The 22,673-nt window shown below is 35.0% G+C and overlaps 1 pseudogene; it reads left to right on the plus strand.

Annotated features, from left to right (window-relative positions):
* The first annotated feature begins 15,911 nt into the window (after positions 1–15,911).
* LOC140522812 (NADH dehydrogenase [ubiquinone] 1 alpha subcomplex subunit 5 pseudogene) lies at positions 15,912–22,650 on the plus strand (annotated as a pseudogene).
* The last annotated feature ends 23 nt before the right edge of the window (positions 22,651–22,673 follow it).

Genomic DNA, 22,673 nt, shown 5'->3' on the forward strand with positions numbered 1-22,673 from the left:
TTTGCAAACCTTGAAGAATTATATAAATGCCAATTATTATTATGTTCCTATATAATCTATTATGCTTCTCTTTCTAGTTGGCTTCAGGGCTAAAAGTTCATGAGAAATTTGACAAAAGGTCATATTTAGTTTGCTATTTGGGGTTATCTGAAATTAAGGTCTTTGAAAGCATGCGTGATAGTAATGACAATATGAGCTATTGGAAAGTACAAGCAAGGCACAATAAACTCATGGTCCTCAAAAGGTCAAGATTTTGTAGACTGATGGCATAGAAATACCATTGATATGACTCAGAATCTATTCTCCATCCAGTTGGACACTGTTACAAATGCAATTTAAAACCCAAGGAACTTTTAGCCTTCTTTTTGCTTTTGTTAAGAGATTGAATATGTACTATTCATTCTTTAGATGGGTATTAACCCCAGAGATCTTCTTAGTTGGGCATAGCTTACACACACACATCCACACTAACATACACGCTAATAAATGCCTTGTACTATAATTGTACAGTATAATATAGCAATCAAACTCTGAAAACACTTCAGCCTACTAACTTTTTCTCTATAATCCTGATGTTATTCTTTTTTTCTACTTTTTTTTTGCCAATAGCATTTAGTACTTTTGTTCAAAACATTTTTTCTAACCTTTTTTTGAAGTGAAGTTCATTTTTTAACATCTATAATTTTGATATATGTTAATCAATACAAATTCATAATTACCACAAGATAATATGAATGAATAATGTTTATGTGTGAATTCATATTTTATAAATCAAAACAGCATTTCTATATGTCACAACAGTCAGAACAATAATACTGAAATGTTCAAGACATTTGTTCGATAAAGGCTATGCTTGCTTATTTATCATACTGAGTCTTACTGCTAGCTTGGGAGTAGCTAAATAAAGGTGAAGATGAGTATGCCTTGTGTGGCTAGAATACATGGAATGGATCTCATGGTCCTAGTAGAATATTTCCCTAATAGCAGAATCTGGATTGCAAACTAATCAACTTAGGAGGAGGAATAGGATGAAAAGGAGGAGGAAGAGGAAGAGGAAGGAGAAGAAGAAAATGATGAAAGAGGAAGCAAGAAAGAAAGGGAGGGAGGGAGGGAGGGAGGGAAGGAGGGAGGGAGGAAGGAAGGAAAGAAGGGAGGGAGGGAGAGAGGTAGGGAGGGAGAAAGAAAGAGAAAGAAAAGGAAAGGAAAAGGAAGGATGAAAAAGAAAGAAGGAAGAAAAAGGAAAAAAGTGGGCACTTATAAAGCCCTTTAAGATTTGCAAATCATTTTATGTATGCTATCTCATTTCTAAATACAGTCATAAAATTATAAAATTTTCATATTTGAAGGGCATTTTCAGATCACCTGGGCAAGTTGTTCAGCTTAAAGATGAGGAAACTGAAGCCAAGATAGGTAAATGATTTGTCCAAGGTTATACAGATAGTTGGTAGTAAACATTAGACCCCAGGTTTCTTGATTTCCATTACAATATCTTTTCTACCATTAGTATTTGCTTCCATATAATTATTAGAAATAGGTGTTGATAGAAATGGAAGCCTCAGAGTGGTAGAATGGAAAGAGACTATTATAATGTCAGATTCTTAAGGGCAGAGACTATTTTGATTTAGCTTTTGTATTCCCAGGGCCAAACACATAATAGATGTTTTTAAAAATGTTTTCTGAATGTTTGATCAATTTATTTGGAGTCAGAAGTTTGAAGCTTAGCTCCACCCTTTGTCATCTCCGTGAACTTGAACAAGTGACTTGGGTGATTCTAGTTTCCTCATCTGTAATCACGGAGATTGGACTTCAGAGATTCTTAACCTTTTTGTGGGCCTTTTGGAAGTCTTTGGAACCTAACCCTTTTCAGATGATGTTTTTAAATACATTAAATGAAATACATAGGATTACAAAGGAAACCAATTACATTGAAATACAATTTTTAAATGTTTTAAAGAGCAGATTAATAACCCTGGACTAAGTGATCTCTTAGATCCTTTCTATTTGTGATCCTAAGAAATGCAGAATAAGATTTGTTCTTATAACTAACTCAGAAAACTCTTGCAATCATCATGACAGTTGGAAGGGTATATTTCTATATACCAGTTTAAAAGAAATTTAAAAGACTATTTCATTGGTCTCAGCTGTCTATGAATCATTCATTTCACTATTTTGTAGAAATCCATCAATTGTCCTTCCACTGCCTTTTATCCAAGTGCTATAGGCATGGAACACACATTCCTGTGTACTATAGTCTATCAATATCCACAGTATCAGGGAGCATTCAGCTTGAAGGATTGTTGAAAACTGAGTTTAGAATTGAAAAAACAAAAGGGTCTTCCCTGTCCCTCTAAATGTATTAATTTAGGGACTGAATAAACCCATTGAGTAGAAACTTTTTCGCAGGCACTTTTACAACGAGAGATGGCAGTTACTTGGTACATTTCAGTTGATTAGATTAGGTTAAAAGTAAATTGAGTCATAGAATATGAGTTGGAGAAGAGCTCAACACAGCAGTATTTATAGCTGTACATCCATGATGCTGAAGAAAGGCTGACTACCCATGAAATACAAACTTCACACATGTTCAGATGAGGACCCCAGTTTGCCTCAGATGCGTAGGCATTCTGTTTTGATCTGGGGCATTTTATACCAGTTATCTGTACTACAGTTCTTCCCTAGTACCTGTACTGAACTTGTGAGCATGTGTACATTGTCCCTTGTAGCTCCTTTTCATACCATACAGTTAATGCTACAAAGGGCAGAAAAGGGGATGGTATACCTTAAACATAATTCCTGTTCATTTTGCCTCCTATCTTACTTAGCGAGAAACATACCATATTTCTCCTGCTGCTACTGTGATCCCATTCACAGGAGCATAGGCTCATTGCTGTACAATTAGAAGGGACCACAGAAGACATCAAATTCAATCTCCTTATTTTACAGATGAGGAAACTGAGGACTAGAGAGAGTAAATAATTTATGTCAGGTAGAAATCACATAGGACGGGATTCAAACTCAAGTCTTCCTGACTCCAAATCCAGTGTTTAATTCCTATGCAACCCAGCAGCCTCATCTACACTTTCCAAGTGTCCTCTCCAAAGCCAGGTTCCCTGCTACACCAGTTCCAGGGGTTTGAAGCTTGGCTGCACCATTTATCATCTATATTAATTTGAGTATATGACAATTCTTTTTTGTGTTCCATTTTTCTCTTCTGTAAAATAATGGAGGTTGAACTTCAGAGATCCTGACTACCTCAGGATTGTAATACAGCTCTTTCATAATGAAATAGCAAGGTACAGCCAAAATGCTCCAGGCTATTTGAAGTTTCTTTTTTTTCTTTCAGGCAAACCCAGGGTTAGAATTCCTTTAGGCCACTTAATACTGTGTGGTCTTTCTCAAGAGGCCCACAGTCTTATTCACCAATAGAGTCTTTACAGGCAGCTATGGGAGCTTTTCATTGCCTTAGATTGCCCCACAGTATTTATTTTTCTCCCTTTGGGTGAGTTCATGGTGAGTTCCTTCTAATTTTATCCCTCCTTTAGCACAGAGGCAAATGTGAATCCTGTTTGATAAGCATAGCAGCTTGGTAAGCATTGAGGTCAATGGCAGCTGAGATATGGAAGGCAGAGATCAAGAAATGGAATGATATGAAACATATAGACATTGATTGGAACCAGACTGAAGGAGTCCTTGAATACCTTGAACGAATTTTATATTTTATTTGGTAGGTAACAGGGAACCTTTGAATTTTTTGAGTTAGAGATTGATATGATCAAACCTTTCTATTAGGAATATCACTTAAGCAATGATGTGGAGGGTAGGTTGCAAAGCAGGGTAAACCAGGGACTAAAAAACCAGTGAAAATGTTACTAACAATAGTCTATGAGAGAGGTGATGAAATTCTAAACCATGGTGGTAGTAGAAATGGAAAGGAAATTACAGATGTGAGCAATATTTAAGAGGTTCAAATGACACATCTTGACAATTACTTTGATGTAGAGGATAAAGGGATCAGTTAAGAATTATTGAAATTTTGAAACTGAGGAGCTTGAAGAATAGATGATAAAAATAACAAATAAGCATTTGTGAAGCCCTTTATGGTTTGCAAAACATCTATGTATACTATCTCATTCAATCCTTACAACAGTCCAGTGAGATAGGTGCTATCATCATTCCCATTTACAGATAAGGAACTGAGGCAGGAGGATGTGTTTTTCATACAGTTTAAAATGTGGAACAAGATCAATGTTCCAATTGGAAGAACAGAGTTGGGAATCATTGCAGAACAGTTATAATTGGAGCCATAGCACTAGACGAATTTTTCTTTCTTTTTAAAATTTATTTTACACTTAAATACAAAAGAAAAAAATTGCCATGTACACAGCAGAACATGAGAGAATTAAATATAAAGAAATAAAATTTCCTTTCAAGAAAACCTAAAAGAAAACCCTATATAATGAATACTACATGTTATTTTTAAAGCTGCTCATCTTTTCTTTTCTGCCTTATATGTTTTATTTTGTCTTCTACTATATATTTTTTACTTTATTATTTTCCTTTCCTCTCCCTCCCCTTGCTCCCAAGGAGGCTCAATTAAGCATGGATATTTTATACATGTGTGTATGTGTGTATACACACATGTATAGTGCATATATACATATATGTGTGCATATATACACACAAATATATGTTCATATACACTCATACACACATAAACATAGATAACCATAAACATACATATACATACTCAAACACATATACATAAAATCATGTTATGCTTATTTCTGCTTGTCATTTGTTTCTCTGTATGTGGATAGCATTTTCCTTCATAAGTTCAAATCTTTTCCTATTTTTCTAAATCTACCAGCTCATCATTTCCTACACCACAACAATATTCTGATCTAATCACATTGAGAGTTTTTCTCCCCAGTTTTCTGCATTCCTTCTATTCTTGGCGACATGGATTTTATTTAAACAGAAAATTTTTAATTTAAAATAATTAAAATTATCTATTTTACATGTCAACACTGCTCTCACCTTCTAATATGGTTTAAGGTCTGATACTATTGAATCTAATTCCTTCACAAAGATTTCCCCTGGTTTCCTTGAAATTCTTGACCCTCTACGCTTCCAAATGAACCCTGTTTTTATTTTTTTCTGACTCAGTAAGATAAACCTTTAGTAATTTAATTGGAATGCATTACATAAATAGATTAGTTAGGCAGAATTGTTATTTTTTTATTATATTAACTTTACCTACACTTGCACAATAAATATTACTTTAGTTATTTAGATCTAACTTTGTATAAAAGGTGTTTTATGTTTATATTTATATAGTTCCTATGTCTGTTTTGTCAAGTATACTTTCATAAATTTTATGCCATCTAGTTATTTTATATAGTCTGAAACTATTTATTAACATAGCTGACAGTGTTCTTTCCCTATTTTTCTCCTTTGATTAAATCTGAATTTAGGTTTAACTTTGTCTGAGATCATGATTACTATCCCTGCTTTTTCGCACAAATAACATCTTTCCATATAGGAATGTAAATGTATTAGGGTAGTTAAAGGGAATACATATATGTAGGTGTGTATATATTATATATGTGTAGGTGTGTATGTACATGTGTTTGTGTATATATATGTATGTGTGTACATATATATGTATGTGTATGTACATATATATGTATGTGTATGTACATATATTTATATATGTACACACATGGAGGGCACAGGGTGAGCTGAAAATGAAGGGAGAATACCTAAAAAAAATAAAATTTACTGTTGAATGGAGTATACTAGGAGTAACAGAAAGGGAGAGGTAGAATGTAGCAAATCATCCTATATACAAGAGGGAAGAAAGAACTTCTACAATGGAAGGGAAGAGGGAGATGAAAGGAGATAACTGAGCCTTACTCTCATGGCATTTGGCTTAAGGAGAGAATAGCACACACTCAATTGGATATGGAAATCTATTTTATCCTGCAGGAAGGCAAGGGGGAAGGGGATAGGAGAGGGAAGATAATAGAAGGGACAGTAAATTGGGGAAAGGGATAATCAGAAGCAAACACTATTGTGGGAGGACAGGTCAAGGGAGAGAACGGAATAAATGAAGGGCAGAATAGGACAGAGGGAAATGTGGTTAGTCTTTTACAACATAACTACTATGGAAGTGCTTTGCATAGTTGCACATGTACAATCTATGTTGAATTGCTTGTTTTCTCGGTGAAGGTAGGTGAGAGGAAGGAAGAGAATATGTAACTCAAAGCTTTAAGAATGAATGTTAAAAACTGTTTTAGCATGCAACTGGAAATTGAGCTATGCAGGCAGTGGAGTATAGAAATCTATTTTGCCCTACAGAAAAATAGAGGGGAAGGTGGATGGAAGAAGGGTAGGTAATAGAAGGGAGGCCAGACTAGAGGAAGAGGTGGATGGGGTGCATGCTATCCTGATCATTTCATTGACCATGTAAGCTATTCTTATTACATGCATATAAAGTAAGAAAAACACTGGCTCTGAAGTCAGAGAATCTGGGTTAAAATCCTGCCTCAGTTGCTTTCTACTTATGTGACATCGGAAAAGTCACAACTTCCCTGGGTCTCAGTTTCCTCATCCGTAAAATGAAAGGGTTGAACTAGATAGCCTCTGAAGTCCCTTCCAGATCTAAATGTATTATCAGTGCCTTCATCTGAGTCATTAACCTATCTGATGGGTGTGAGAAGGTACCTCAGAGTTGTTTTAATTTGATTTCTCTATTAGTGATTCAGAGCTTTTTTTAAAAAAAAATATGTTTATCAATAGTTTTAATTTCTTCCTCTGCAAACTGCCCATTCAAATCTTTTGATTATTTATTTATTGGGGAATGTGTACTTCAGTTTCTTCATTCATAAAATGAAAATGTGTTCATTTATGGATCAAAGTCAACCTTGAGGGGAATTCTAGTGGAGTGCCACGGGACTCTATCTTTCCTTCTCTTGTGTTCAATTTTTTGTTTGTTTTGTTTTGGGACAAAAAAGGCAAATTACAAATGCTAGAGGGGATGTGTCAAAAATCAATGCACTGCTAGTGGAGCTGTGAACTAGTCCAATCATTCTGGAAGACAATTTGAATCTATGCCTTCCAAAAACTTTTAAACTGTACATATTTCTGACCCAGTGATACCATTATTAAGTTTATGCCCTAAAAAATATGAAATAGGAAAAGGGCTCACATGAACAAAAATATTTATAGTAGCTCTTTTTTGTGGTGCTAAAGAATTGGAAACTGAGGATGTCCATCAATTGGGGAATGGATGAACAAATTATGGTATATGAATTGATGGGATATCATGCTAGAAGAAAGGATGTAGGGGATAGTTTCACAAAAACCTGGGAAGATTTCTATGAATGGAAACAAAATAAAGAAAGCAGAACCAGGAGAAAAAAATTATGTAGTAACATCAATATTGTAAAGATAATCTACTTTGGAAAGTTTAGTAAATCTTAACACAATGACTAACCATAATGTAAGGATTCATGATGACACATGCTGTCTACTTCCAGATAGAACTGATGGACTCAGGATGCATCTTGAAGCATATTTGCTTCTATTTCTTTCTTTTTCTTGACTGATTTTTTTAAAAACACAGCTAATGTAGAAATCTGTTTTGCATGACTATACATATCTATAATGGGTTCTATTTTTCCCACTTTCTAATTGTTAGGAGAGGGAAAGAATTTAGAACTGAAAATAAAATAAAATTGAATTTTAAAAGAGAAATTGAGGAACAGAAAGGTTAAAGCAACTTGGCCAGAGCCACATAGCAATTAAGTGTCTGACAGAGTTTGAACTTAGGTCTTCCTTATGCTAAGCTGAATATCCTATACCATGCTGCATCTCTAATATTCTGCCTTTATCCAAGAAACTAAAGATGTCTAAATAAGTGAAGTCTCTCATCAAAACTCTGACTTCTTCTCTTGTGATCTTTGTGATCTTCTCCAGATCTCTCCAGGAAGTCTTAAATACATCACCACCACAATTTCAGTGGGATGTTATCCATTAGACTCCCAAATGTCAGATTTGTGGATAAGTATATGAGTAGTCGTAGTAGCAGTAATAGTAGTAGTAGTAGTAGTAGCAGCATTTATATAATGTCTTAAAGTCTGCAAAGTACTATACAAATATTACCTCATTTTATCCTCACAACAACCCTGAGAAATTATCTCCTTTTTACAGATGAGAAAACTGTGATAGAAATCAAATGACTTGTCTAGGGTCACACAGCTAGTGAGTGCCAGAGGCAGCATTTGAATCCAGGTTTTCCTGTCTTCATACAAAGCAATACCTACTGTTTCACATGAGTAAGTAAGGTATGAAAAGGTGGGGAAAGAAATGAACATTTTTTTCACTTTACTATGACTAAAAAAGTGATTCATATAATTGTAATAAATGCTTGAGTTTTAAGGGCAGATGAGGGGAGAAGCAAGGTAAGGAAAGAATAGGTGAAGAGTGAAGAAAGGAAAGGTGGAAAGAACATTGAAGTAGGACTTAGCAAAGCCAGGATCTAGTCCCAACCATGCCACAAATAGGTTGACTTTTTTTTTCATCATTACTTGATTCTAAAACTGAGATAATTGGACTAAGGTCCCTTCTAGTTCTACAATTCTAAGATTCTCAAGTAAGTTACATATCAAAGGGGATCAAATTCATTGCAAATTTTCTAATCAATCCTCATCAAGAAGATGTAGCCATAAAGCTTCCCATCCTCATCTGCAGCTGTAAAGTACCAGACAAGGGCAAAGCCTATTCCTTCCCAGCTGGCATTTTAGTCCTGTTGTGTTGGGGGGTTTTACGTCTCCTGTCCATCACCCCCCACCCCCAAAAATAGTAAAAATAGAGTGCAAGCCTAATAGCCTTTGAGTGTTCATTCCTTAAATAAAAACAACCATAGAATTGGTTTTTACTCACATTTCCTTTGAGACTAGCACTCCCCCTTTCCTTCTCTAAATAAAAATGCAAATAGTGTTTTAATGCCTGTTTTCAATGCCCACAATTCTCCTCCTCCACGTAAGTTGTTTTTTAAAATGTGAACTGAAGTCATAGGAAAATAAAATGAGGCAGGCCCACATGGTATTCTCTATATTTAGCTGGGATGTTTAATCTTCTCGTACAAAATGCCACATATGGTAAAGAAAAGACAGTAAATGCCAGGAAGATTATAGGGCAGCCAAGAAATACAGGAAGCCAGCATGAATATGAGGAAATTCGGGACAAAGTTAAGTGCCCCAAATATTGAACCTTTTCTATAATACAATGATTAATTCATATTTAGCTAAAACTTGTCATGTTTCCTCTTGCAAATGCCTTTTACATGCTAGGGCAAAGCTATTTGATATTGCAGAAATATTTGCCTAAGTAATAGCATGAATTTTCAGGTATTCGTGTACTCAGAATAATTCAGCTTAAAATGTTCCAGTTAATTTGCTGTAGTCTTATGGAAAGCAGCTCATATGTTAGAAGCATATCTTTGATTCATTTTTCTAATTTCCATGAAGACAGTCCTTGAGAACTCTCAACTTTAATAAGTTTTTCACATACCTTTTTATATAAAAGGGTATCATCTTTCATTTACTCAACCTAGGTATTTAGGTAAAATGAATTGAACGTAGTGCATTTCTTTGTTTGGTCATTTAAAGTTGATTTTACTATATTCAACATCGCCCAAACACAACTACTTATCTTTTTTCTAAACTTAACCTTCCCTCAAACTTCAGTATTTCTATTGAGGGCTCCATTATTGGAAGCCAAATACCTGGGTTCACAACCTAAGAGTCATCCTCAAGTCTTTCCTCTCGCTTAACCTTTTAAAGCCTAATCAATTACCAACTTTGCTTTGCTCACATCTACTCCTTTTTCTTCACTCACATAGCCATTTTTAGGCCCTCACCAGCTCTCCCATGACCTATTGTAAGAGGATCCTAATCAGTCTTCCTGAAGTTAGACTTTCCTCTATCCAATCCATCCTTCACACAATTGTAAATTGATATTTTGAAAGCACACATCTAAACTACCCTGCTCAAGAAGCTTTAGTATCTCATTATCTCCTCTTGGGTCAAATATAAACTTCTCTGGAGCTAAAGCATTTCACGATATGTCCCCAGACTATTTCTTTAGTGTCTGGTAAGGTAGTTTTTTTGCTTTCCAAAGCTGATCTGTCTACATGCATGCTTAATCCCATCCCCTTCTGTCTTCCCCTTCGGTCTTCACCCTCTGATATTTCATCTCTTCCTAAATATTGGTTCCTACTGTATGCTAGCATGCTCATGTCTCCTTCATTCCTAAAACTGTTGTTGTTCAGTCATTCAGTCATATCTGATTCTTTGTGACCCTATAGTGTGCCATGCCTTTCTATCTTCCACTATCTCTCAAAGTCTGCCCAATTTCATAATTGTTGTTTTCATGATACTATTTATCTATCTCATCCTCTGCCATCTCTTTTTCCTCTTGTGTTCAATCTTTCCCACCATCAGGGTCTTTTTAAATGAGTCCTGTCTTCTCATTATGTGGTCAAAGTAGTTAAGCTTCAGTTTCAGGATTTGACCTTCCAGGGAATAGCTTATATTAATTTCTTTAAGTGTTAACTGATTTGACCCCCTTGCTGTCAAAAGTCTCTTAAAAGTCTTCTCCAGCACTGCAATTTGAAAGCATCAATTCTGCAGCACTCAACTTTCCTTATGCTCCAACTCTCACAGCCATATATTACTACGGGAAAAACCATAACTCTGACTATACAAACTTTTGTTGGCAAGGTGATGACTTTGCTTTTTAGTGTGCTGTCCAGACTTGCCATAACTTCCCTTCCAAGGAGCAAGTCACTCTTAATTTCATGGATACAGACACCATCTACGATCATTTTTGAGACCAAAATTATAAAATATAATACTGCTTCCATCTCTTTTCGCTCTTATTTGCCAGGAAGTGATGGGACCAATTGCCAAGATCTCAGGGGTTTTTTTATATTAAGCTTCAAGTCAATATTTACACTCTCCTCTTCTACTCTCATCAATAGGTTTCTTAATTCCTTTTCACTTTCTGCCATCAGAATGACATTGTCTGCATAGCTGAAATTGTTGATATTTCTCTAAAAACCTAATACCAGTTTTCAATTCATACAGCCTAGAATTTCACATAGTATACTCTGGATATACGTTAAATAAATAAGATGACAGTATGTAGCCTTGTCATGCTCCATTTCCAATCTTAAACCAATCAGTTGTTTCCTGTTTGGGTCTAATTGTTGCTAGTTGACAATAACAAGTAAGATGATCTGGTACGCTCATCTCTTTGGAGACTTGCTACATATTGTTGTGATCCACGCAATGGATCCCTAAATTATTTTCATTAGATTCTGCTATCTTCTTGAGCTTTACATAGTGTTCATATCTTTTCTTGCTTTCTCAGATGAGCTCTTAGGAAAAAAACTCTACACTTGACATTATCTTCTCACTCACTTTTCAACCTTTTATAGTCAGTCTCCTATTCTCATCATTCAAGTGAAAAGCCTCTATCCAAATTTACCAGTGATCTCTTAATTTCCAACTATAATGGTCTTTACTCATTCCATATGCTTTTTTGACCCCTTAACTTCATTTGACCCTCTTGATCACCCTCTTCTAGCTATTCTCCTCTCTAGATAGTTATGACTTCCCTGACTCTTCTTAGCCTCCTTTGTTGATCATCATCCAAATGAGGTCCATGAATTGTGGGTGAATCCTAAGGATTTGTTCTGGCTCTCTTCTCTCTATACAATCATACTCTTAGCAATATTATCTAATTAGTTGCCAAGTCTTGCCATTTTTTCCTTCATAACATTTTTCATATCTATCCCCTATTTGCTATTTACAGGCCTTCATTACCTCTCAGCTGAACACTTACAATAAACTTTCTAAGTGGACACTGAAGCTTCAAGCATTTCCCCCATTAATCCATTCTCCACATGGGTGCCTAAGAGACTTTTTATAAGAGCAGATCTGACCATGTCATTTCCCTGGCCAATAAACTCTGGCAGGGGCAGCTAGGTGGTGCAGTGGATAGAGCACCAGTGCAGGAGTCAGGAGGACCAGAGTTCAAATCTCACCTCAGACATTTGACACTCACTAACTGTGTGACCTTGGGCAAGTCACTTAACCTCAATTGCCTCATCCTGGGTCATCTTCAATCATTCTGATGAATATGTGGTCACTGGATTCAGATGGCTCTGGAGGAGAAGTGAGGCTGGTGACCTACACAGCTCTCCCTCACTCAAAAACAAAAGTCAAGTGCAAGTCATGTCATCATTTATCTGATAGCATGGTCTTCTTTGGCAACGAAGGTCAAACACAGACACAAACTCTGGTCATTCTCAATTGCCTTTAGGAAAAATACAAGCTACTCTGTTTGACTTTTAAATTTCTTACAACATGACCCTAACCTACCTTTCTAAGCTTGTTCAGGTTTCATTGATTGATTTAAATAGATGAATAAGTTATATGTGTACAAGGTCACAGGATCATAGATTTAGAACTGGAAGGTTCCTCAAAGGTTATCTATTCTAAACTACCACCCACATTTAACAGGAAAAGGAGTCAGATTTGTGTAAACCCTCTAGGGAACACACTATAGGGGACATCCTGTGGAGCATCCAGCAAGGCTACTCTGACAATCTCAAGGTATAAATGGGGTTCAGCACTGTATAACTTGCATTTGAGATAATGATTCAATTCTTTTATTGTCCAATATGTAATTGTTTAATTATCCAAGATCTGCCTTCTTATCCTCTAACTTCAAACCACTCCCCACCTTCCCAGTTGAGAATATAAGAAAAACAAAACATGTTTTGCCCTCCAGAATATCATATTCCAAACCTCTGGTCCATTAATGAAGAAGCTTCTAAATATTGTGTTATCCTGACTTGTTCCATCATATTTGAATTATTTCTTTCGAGCTGCTTGCAATATTTTCTCCTTTAGATGGAAGATCTGGAATTTGACTATAATAGTCTTAGGAGTTTTCATTTTGGAATCTCTTTCAAGAGATGATTGGTGGGTAATTTTACTTTCTATTTTATTTTCTGGTTCTAGAATATCAGGGCAATTTTCCTTCATAATTTCTTGAAAGATGATGTTTAGGTTCTTTTTTTTAATCATGGCGTTTAGATAGAACAATAATTTTTAAATTATCTCTCCTGGATCTAATTTCCAGATCAGTTGCTTTTCCAATGAGATAGTTCACATTTTCTTCTATATTTTCATTCTTTTGATCTTGTTTTATTGTTTCTCGATGTCTCTTGGAATCATTACCTTCCACTTGCCCAATTCTAAATTTTTATATTCTAAATAGTATTTTATTTTTTCTCCAGTTACATGTCAAAAAAAATTTTAGCATTCATTTTTACAAGATTTTGGGTTCCAAATTTTTCTCCCTCTCTCTATCTCCTCCCCGTCTGAAAAATGGTAAGCAGTTTGATATATTTTATACATGTGCTATCACGGAAAACTTATGTCCATATTAGTCACAGTGTGAAAGAAGAAACAGATCAAAAGGGGAAAAAAACATGAGAAAGAACAAAGTAAGGCAAATATACTTCAATCTGTATTCAGAGTTCATCAGTTCTGTATCTGAATATGGATAGCATTTTCCTTTATGAGTCTTTTATACTTGTCTTGGATCATTGTGTGGCTGAGAAGAGCTGAGTCATTCATACTTGATCATCACACAATGTTGTTAATACTGTGTACAGTGTTTTATTGGTTGTGTTCATTTCAATTTGCATCACTTGGTCCAAATCTTTCCAGGCCTTTCTGAAATGTCTTTTCATCATTTCTTATTGTATAATAGTATTTGATTGCATTCATATACCACAGCTCATTCTCTAAGTGATGGGCATCCACTCAATTTTCAATATTTTGCCACAACAAAAGGGCTGCTATAAATATTTTTTCACATGCAAAAATTTTATATAATCTTTTATATAATCTCCTTGGGATACAGATCTAAAAGTGGTATTGTTGGATCAAAGGCTATGCATAATTTGGTTGCTCTTAGGGCATAGTTGCAAATTATTCTCTAGAATGGTTGGGTCACTTCACAATTCCACCAACAGTGTATTAATGTCCTAATTTTCCACATCCTCTTCAATATTTATCATTTTCCTTTTTTGTCATATTAGCCAATGTGATAGGGATAAAATAATATTTCAGAGTTGTTTTAATTTGCATTTCTCTAATCAAAACTGATTTAGAGTACTTCTTCATATGCCTATAGATAGCTTTGATTTCTTCATTTTAAAACTGCTTCTTCATATCCTTTGACCAATTATCAATTGAGAAATGGCTTATATTCTTATATATAGCATCATATCAGTTAATTTATTCTCACTCCCTCTATCTACATATATCTCTATTAAATGCTACAATAAATATACAATTCTCAAGATTAACAAGTATCATCCTCCCATGAAGGGATATAAACAGTTTGCCCATATTGAATAGCAAAATTTCTTTTCTTTTCCTTTTCCCAATTTACCTTGAAGCTTGTATTTGAAGATCAAATTTTCTATTAATCTCTGATCTTTTCACCAGCAAGGTCTGGAAAGCCCTTTTTTCACTAAATGTCCATCTCCTTGCCTGAAATACTATGCTCAATTTTGCTGGGTAGTTGATCCCTGGTTGTACTCTAAGCTCCTTTGCCTTACAGAATATCATATTCCAATCCCTCTGATCTTTTAATGTAGAAGTTGCAAGGTTCTATGTGATCCTGACTGTAGTTCCTCTATATTTGAATTGTTTCTTTCTGGCTAGTACAGGAGTTCTTTAGCCTTTTCTGTGTCGAGGATCCCTTAGGCAGTCTGGTGAAGCTTATGGATCACTTCTAAGAATAATTTCTGTTGCCTTCATTCATGATTGATGAGATGATAAATTACATCTCAATTTTAGTGAAGATAAAGATGCATTTTTCCCATCCAAGTTCATAGATCTCCTAAAATCTATTCAGCAACCACAGGCTTGGGGTACATGATCTCCAGATTAAGAACCCCTGCCCTAGTAATGTATAATCTTTTTGAGGGCAGAAGGTGCATTGTTTTCATCTTCATATTTATAGGATCTAGCACAGTGCATAACACATATAGGTGCTTAATAATTGCTTTTTAAATTGAATTGTAAGTTTTTTATGAGATTGAGAAAGAGACTTCAGCATCCCATAACTGGTTATCTACCTTGCTATAAAATGTAAATGGATGTGTCATCCAACCTGATATTATAATGGCATATATACAGTATGATACTGACAAGAATTTGGGACTCAATCAACTTTCAATTAAATTTAGTAAGTATGTACTGAATGTCTACTATGCGCCAGACACAATGTTAATTACTGGGAATATAAACAAGAAAAAGAAATAGTTCCTGCTGTGAAGGATTTTACAACCTAATGGGGAAAAAACACACAAAAGGAAGGTGAAAATGAGGCATGGCCATAAGGGGGTACTCAATATGAGGGTGGGGGGAGTGGATTTTCTTCCATAAAGTCAAAGATAAACAGTTTCTTTTGGAGAATGGAGGATAATGGAATTTGAGAGTTGAATTAATAATTAATTAGTCGAGGGATGGGGAACCTGTGGCCCCAAGGCCATGTGTGACCCTCTAGGTCCTCAATTGTGGCCCTTTGACTGAATCCAAATGTCACAGAAAAAATCCCCTTAATAAAAGGATTTGTTAGACTCTGTCAAAAGATCACAGTCAGGGAACTAGGAGGCAGAGTGGTCCACCAGAAAAGTCAGCACAAGCACAAACAAGGACTAGTCAAACACACGTAGCCCACAAGGTTTATTATCCAGAGGCAATGGAGCAGAGAGTCCTCATGAGAAAGGACTAGGGTAATTGGAAAATCCCAGCATGGACCTTGGAAGCTGTAACAGGATGTACTCCAACATATGAAGGAGGGCCTGCTATCACAGGCTCTTAGATCTGCATTTCTAAAAGGAAAGTAACTTTGAGGGGTCAACAATCACTTTAATCAAGCATATGTATCATTCACTTAGTTCAGGAGAAAAAGTCAGCACCCTGAACTTCAGAGAAAATACAGAGAAATCTAAATCAATAGACAGTGCTTCCAAACTGTCTGACAGTAAGTAATACATATATCATAAATCAACAGGCAGATGCAACTGCCTGACCATAGTTACTAGAGAGGGAAGCATCAATTCAAAGCTGTGGACTGCTTAACAACTTCCCAGAGTCTCATCTGGCAGATAAACTTTCTCCAGACCTAAGCTCCAAAGTAAAACCACACTTCAGAGTCTATACACTTCTTAGAGTCAGAAGGAATCACAACCCTTGAGAACCAGCACCTCATTAACAAAAGATGTGGACCTTCCTACAAATCTTCTCAGGCCCATTAATTGGTGAAGAAGATCTTTAATCACATTATTCAATCAGAGGCACTTGATTACACTAAAACAAAAAGTGCATTATCAATACAGAAGCAAACAGGGGTCATATCATCAGTTCAATGGCCACAGTAGGCAGCCAAAGATGTGGCAAGCTTGGGAGCTCTGAAGTCTTGAGAACTCTTTCATGAGAAGCCAATGAGAGCATTGAAGATGTAGCATGCAGAATAAAAAAATGCAGGAGGTCTTAGTGCTGGGATGTGGAGATTAGTGCAAAAAACCAAATGATCCAGTTTAAGATGAAGGAGGTGTAACCACCAATGTGATACCCAAAGTAGCTGCTATGAATATATATGGATGCATATTTCCAGGGTAAATCTGAAAATATAAATAACTCTCTTCCTCAAGGGCAAAACCAAAATATTCACTTGGAACCTCATTAGAATACAAGGAGTTAAGATATAACAGGGTACCTGTCATTAATCCAGGGAGCTGTGACATCTTAAACCATTTTCCCCTCAGGTCTCCCCACAAAAACAAATTCCCCTAGACAAATTCCTCCCTCCACCCACTCATAGCTTTCTTCTTTCTCTCTCCTCTGCCTGCTCTCACTCTCTGCTCCAGCTTTCTCTCTCTCCAACTTGGGCAAGTTCCTCCTAGTCTGAGCTCCATGTGACTACTGACTCCAAGTGTCAGGCTGATTAATGGATGGGGAAGATCTTCTATTCTATTAAAATTGCAGGAGGCTAGACCACCTCACTCAAAAGCACAGGAAGAGGAAGAACTCTACTTCACTACAAAGACCTAAGGTGGACAGATGAAAAAATAGGATACCAACCATTAGAAGGAATTATTGAGATCTAGAGATAAACGAAACTCTAACCCCAAAGGAGAGAATAGCTCCATAATATATGCAAGCAGAAAATCAAAGGGAAAATTGTATTTTCCACAAGTACTGAATGTTATAACTAGAATAAATGAAGCAAGAGAATTAAAATGATTTTTTCTCATGAAGAAATAATTGGAAAGAGAAAGAGGTAAATCTTATCAAAATATTGGACTCCATGAAAATGAGAATAGACAAAACAGAAATCAATGACATCATAAGAGCAAGAAATGTGAGAAAAAAACTCAAAAGATTAAAAAATAGATAAACGTAAGTTATCCCACATCAAAAAAACTGAAATGGGAAACTTGTCAGGGAAAAGAGACTCCAAAATCATCAGATTTCCTGAAAACAATGACATTTTTTTAAAAAAAGATATTAATTTCTAGACATAATAAATAGAAACTGTTGTGATCTATTAAAAACAGAGGGCAAAGTAAAAATAGATCTCCAATTTTCCCCTGAAAGAAACTTCAAAGGGAAAATTGTTAAGGAAAAAAAGGAGTGTCAGTCAAAATCCAGAGCTTCAGCGTTAAAAAAAAATACCACAAGCATCCACTAAGAAAGAGCTGAAGTACTGAAAAACAACAGTCAAGATCAGTGGACCTGGAAACTTCTATTATAAATGAGATATTTTTGAAACACAATATTCTCAAAGGTAAAAATTATAGGCTTACAACCATAAAAAGAACTTACCCTGGAGAGCTCTACATAATCCTATAGGGACACAATGGACCGTTAATAAAATTTTCAGGTATTCCTGATGAAAATGTCGAAGTTGAGTAGACTCTGAAATGCCAAAGCAAGAATTGAAAGAAACCTAGAAAGGAAAAAATAAAGAGGAATCAGAAGTGCTTGTTTGGTGCTGGACAAACATTCTAAAATGGTGAGAAGAAATAAATGTCCCTTCAGAACTTTAATGTCTTCAAAGAGAAAGAAGGAGTAAAAAGAATACATAAGCAGCAAAAGGAAGAAGAAGGGAAATGAGTTTGCTGTTTCTCATAATGAGTGCCTGACAAAGGTATGCAAATATAGAGGAAGAAATAAGGGGAGTAAATATCAGTTGAACTCCACTCTTATTTGAAACAGACCTAGGAAGGTTGAAAACTTACACACCCAAAGAGTTTTATGTATAAACACATCAAATTCAACAGAGAAGCAGGTGTGTATAGGGAGGAGGAGGAGGATATGGGGGAAAATTATAGCAAACAAAATAAACTTCCTAATCTTGAAAGGGGATGTAAATTCAACCTGTTCTTATGATATAATAATATTTTATGTTGCTATTAGTCTATTTGCTAATACACACACACATTCATGAGATGTATTGGTCCATTGTTATATTTCTCTGATTTGATCTCTATATGGTTTAGAAATAAGATCAAATTTGTCTGGTAAAAGGAGTTTGAAAGCAACTCACTGTCTTTTCTTATTTTTGCTAACAATTTATGTAAAACTTGAATTAATTGTACTTTATGTGTTTGATAGAATTCACTAGTAAATCTAGGTAGTTTTTATCCTTTTTTCCTTTGGGAATTCTTTTATGTATTGTTCATTTGTTTTTTCTGGGATTTGGTTACTTAGATTTGCTATTCGTTAATCTAAGAATTTTATACATTTTTGTAAATATCCATTTTATTTGATTTATCAGGGTTTGAGGGTATATAATTGGGTAAAATAGTTTCTAATAATTCCCTTTATTTCCTCTTCATCAATTATGAATTCTCCTTTTACAATTTGATTTGCTGATCTGTTTTTCCGCTATTAAAAAATTAGCTACTGTTTTTTTGATTATATTTAAATCAGTTCCTGTTTTATCAATTCAATAGTTTTTTTTTTTTATTTTACTTTATTTTTTGTTTCTGGAATGTCTGTTTCTATGAGTAGCTGAGGTTTTTAATATATTATTTCCTCAATTTCTTTATAATCTATTCAATTAATTATTCTATTCTTTCTCTTTTGCTGATAAGTTAATAGAGATGTAAAATTTCCCCTAATATTGCTTTGTTGTCATCCCAAAAGTTTGGATATTTTGTCTCATTGTTGTAATTTTCTTTTATGGAATTAGCTATCATTTTCAATATTCTTTCTTTGACCCAACAAATGTTTGTTTAGGTTTATTTAGTCTCCATTTCAGTTCAAATCTTTTTTTAAAGGTCCATGTTTTGGCTATGTCTTTTATTGTGTTTGGCAATAAAACAAGAAAAATAATTGAGGTAATAATAGGATTTATTTACTATTTCTGCTTTTCTGTTTTTGTTTATGAAGTACATAATACTTCAGCACATGCTCAATTTTTGAAAACACGATAGTAGCTGAGATATATGCATACTCCTCTAGATCCCTATAACTTCCAAAGATCTATCATATATAATTTAAAAAAAATTCTACTCAGTCCCTTAAATTTTCTTATTTTTGCTAGATTTGTCTTAGGAGACACATTACAGTATTCAAATATTATAGTTTCAAATATTATAGTGTGTATAAACACATATGTATAAAATATATAATGTATTTTATAGATAATGTAACATTTATTATAAGCATATATAGTATATTTTTTCATCATCAATGGTGTCTAAGAATAATGTAATTTCTCTGCTTTTAATTTTCTCGATTGTAATAGTTTGTCCAAAATCAAGATTCCTGTTTTTTAAATACTCTTGAAGGATAATACATTTTTCTTCAGGTTCTCAGTTTAACTCTGTGAATCTTCATATTTCAAGTGTCTTCTTTTAGAAAGTATATTATTGGTTTCTACTTTCTAATCCATTCTGATACCTTCCTCCTTTTTGGGGATTGAGTTCATCCCATTTACATTCATGATTATCATTGCATTTTTCTGTCATTACATCCCTTCTACCCCATTCTTTACAATGAAAGTAGTAAAATAAAAGGAATCTGGTCAACATTAGCTAATGTATAGTTGAAGGAGTCTGATCCCACTCTACTGTCATTCCTCTCAAATTAGTCCAAACACTAGTTCTTAGCTTTCTCTCCTTTGCAAATTTTATGGGAAATGTGGGACCTTTCACATCACCATCTTAGTAAAATTATTCTGGCTTACATTTCAAGTTTTGAGTATATGAAGGGTTATAAACTCTTCCTCCCTGGAATAGGACCAGTCTGATTTCCCTCCAACACATACACTCCTCCACATAGAAAGGATAATAAGTTCACCAAGCATTGTAATATATAGGGCTACATAACTATGAAAGTTGGGGAGAGTAAGCAGTTTAGAGCTGACTAGAAGGAAACGAACCCTATACTCAGGGACAGGCGAGAATATATATCCAACTCTGGTCAATTTCTTATGTGATCATTCCAAATGAACTTGTGAATGCCTGTGAATTTAATTTAGGAAAAACTTTCTGTGAATAAAGGTCATCAATATGATGTGTTCCAAAAGTAGCAACTGGAGGATCTTAGTAGGTAGAGGAAATCTTTGTTTGATTTGAACACATTGTACATCTTTCTTTGACAGTGACCTATTAGTAAATGATATTTCATTGGTTAGCATATATCTTCATATTTTATATTTTATTTGATATTTATAATGAGAATTTGGTTGAACAAAATTATCTCTGTTGTAGAATATTTCAAAGAATGTTACATGGTTTTAAAATATTCATGGAAGCCAGTCACCTTTATGGATAAGAGTCTTTAAGGCAGAATTCTACTTTTTTTTATAGTCAGCAAAACAAAGTATAATGGGATCTTGTGTTTGTAAAACATACACTTATGTATAAGTATGTATAAGTATGTTTATGTGTGTACATGTATATACATATACATATATGATACACATACATGTAGTTCCATCCTTAAATGTTCTAGAGGTCAGTCAATCAATAAAAAGTTATTAAGCTCTTACTGTGTACCAGGCAGCTGGGCTACAAAGATAGGTGAAAGATAGTCCCTACCCTCAAGGAGTTCACAATCTATTGGAGCAGACAGCATACAAACAACCATACACAAGCAAGCTCTATACAGGATGAATAGGAAATAATGCATAGAGAGAAAGTATTAGAGTTAAGAGATATTGGGAAAGGCTTCCTGTAAAAAGTGGGATTTAAGTTGGTATTTGAAGGAACCTAGAGAAACCAAGGAAGCCAGGAGGTTTAAGGGTTAGAAGATGAAGGAATAAGCATTTATATAGCACCTACTATGTGCCATGTACTGTGTTTTACATATACGATCTCACTTTGATCCTCACAATAGCTCTGCAAGATATTACCACCCCCATTTTAGAGTTGAGAAAACTGAGGCAAACAGAGGTTAAGTGAGTTCCTCAGGATCACAGAGCTAATAAGTGTCTGAGGCTGGATTTGAAATCAGGTTTGCCTGAGGGAAGAAAAGCATTTCAGGTGTGGAGGTTGACCAGTAAAAATGATCTCATTTAATTGTGTCTCTCACTAGGATTTTGTAAACTTGTTTCCCCTGGTTCCCATTGTTTTATGAGATGATATTCATATTCATCTAGCATCTTTTTCAATAAGATTTTGTGCATGAGATAATATTTGAAATAAGTCATTCTGGACTGGGCATGACTCAGGTCAGTCCTTTGGTAGTACAGGTTTGATATCAGAGCAATGTGAGGCAATCATAGGTTATTTAATAGTTTAAAACAAAAAAGTTGTTTACTTAGCCAAAGAAGGGAAAGGATATTCAGCAAAGACAGGCGTAAAGGACACCTTGAGTTAGCTCAGCTGAATCAAGCTCCTTTGCATGTATAACCACTGTGATCCCAGAGCCCCTCAGGTACTCCATGCTGCTTTTGTACTTAAGCAATGGGGAAGTCATTTTTGATAGTCTGACCCTTGGTCCCTAAGGGGATGTCTTAGTACCTTTGAAAGAAAAACCAGGGGATCTCTGCTGCTTTGCTCTCTTGGCCGGGGTGCTGAAGAAGACCACAGGTCGTGTTGGACTGGCAGTATGTGAGACTCCATGGGAGCAGTTTAGATTATTATATTCAAAGATTCTTGATGCTCTTGAGTTTATGCCCTCAAATATAGTATATATAAAGTATGCAGAACAGATTACAAATGAAAGGTTGAATATGGTAAAAGAGGAAACAGATCTTGAGAAACTAGATGATAAGCTTCAGGCTGGCCAGCTAGAAGAGGTGATTCTTCAGGCTGAAAAGGAATTGTCACTGGCAAGAAAACTGTTGACATGGAAACCCTGGGAGCCTTTAGTGGAAGAACTACTAGTCAACCAGTGGAAATGGTCATTATAATCAATGTTAAATATCTATGGTGTATACTTTTTAAAAATCATTAAACATCTGTTTAAATACTATTAAAATATTTTTGAATTATTGGAATTTTATTAACAGGAAAACTGAAACAAGGTAATTAGGGACAAAAAATTAGTGAAGGA

The sequence above is a fragment of the Notamacropus eugenii genome, chromosome 2 (assembly GCF_028372415.1).
Source record: "Notamacropus eugenii isolate mMacEug1 chromosome 2, mMacEug1.pri_v2, whole genome shotgun sequence".
NCBI classification, from domain to species: Eukaryota; Metazoa; Chordata; class Mammalia; order Diprotodontia; family Macropodidae; genus Notamacropus; species Notamacropus eugenii.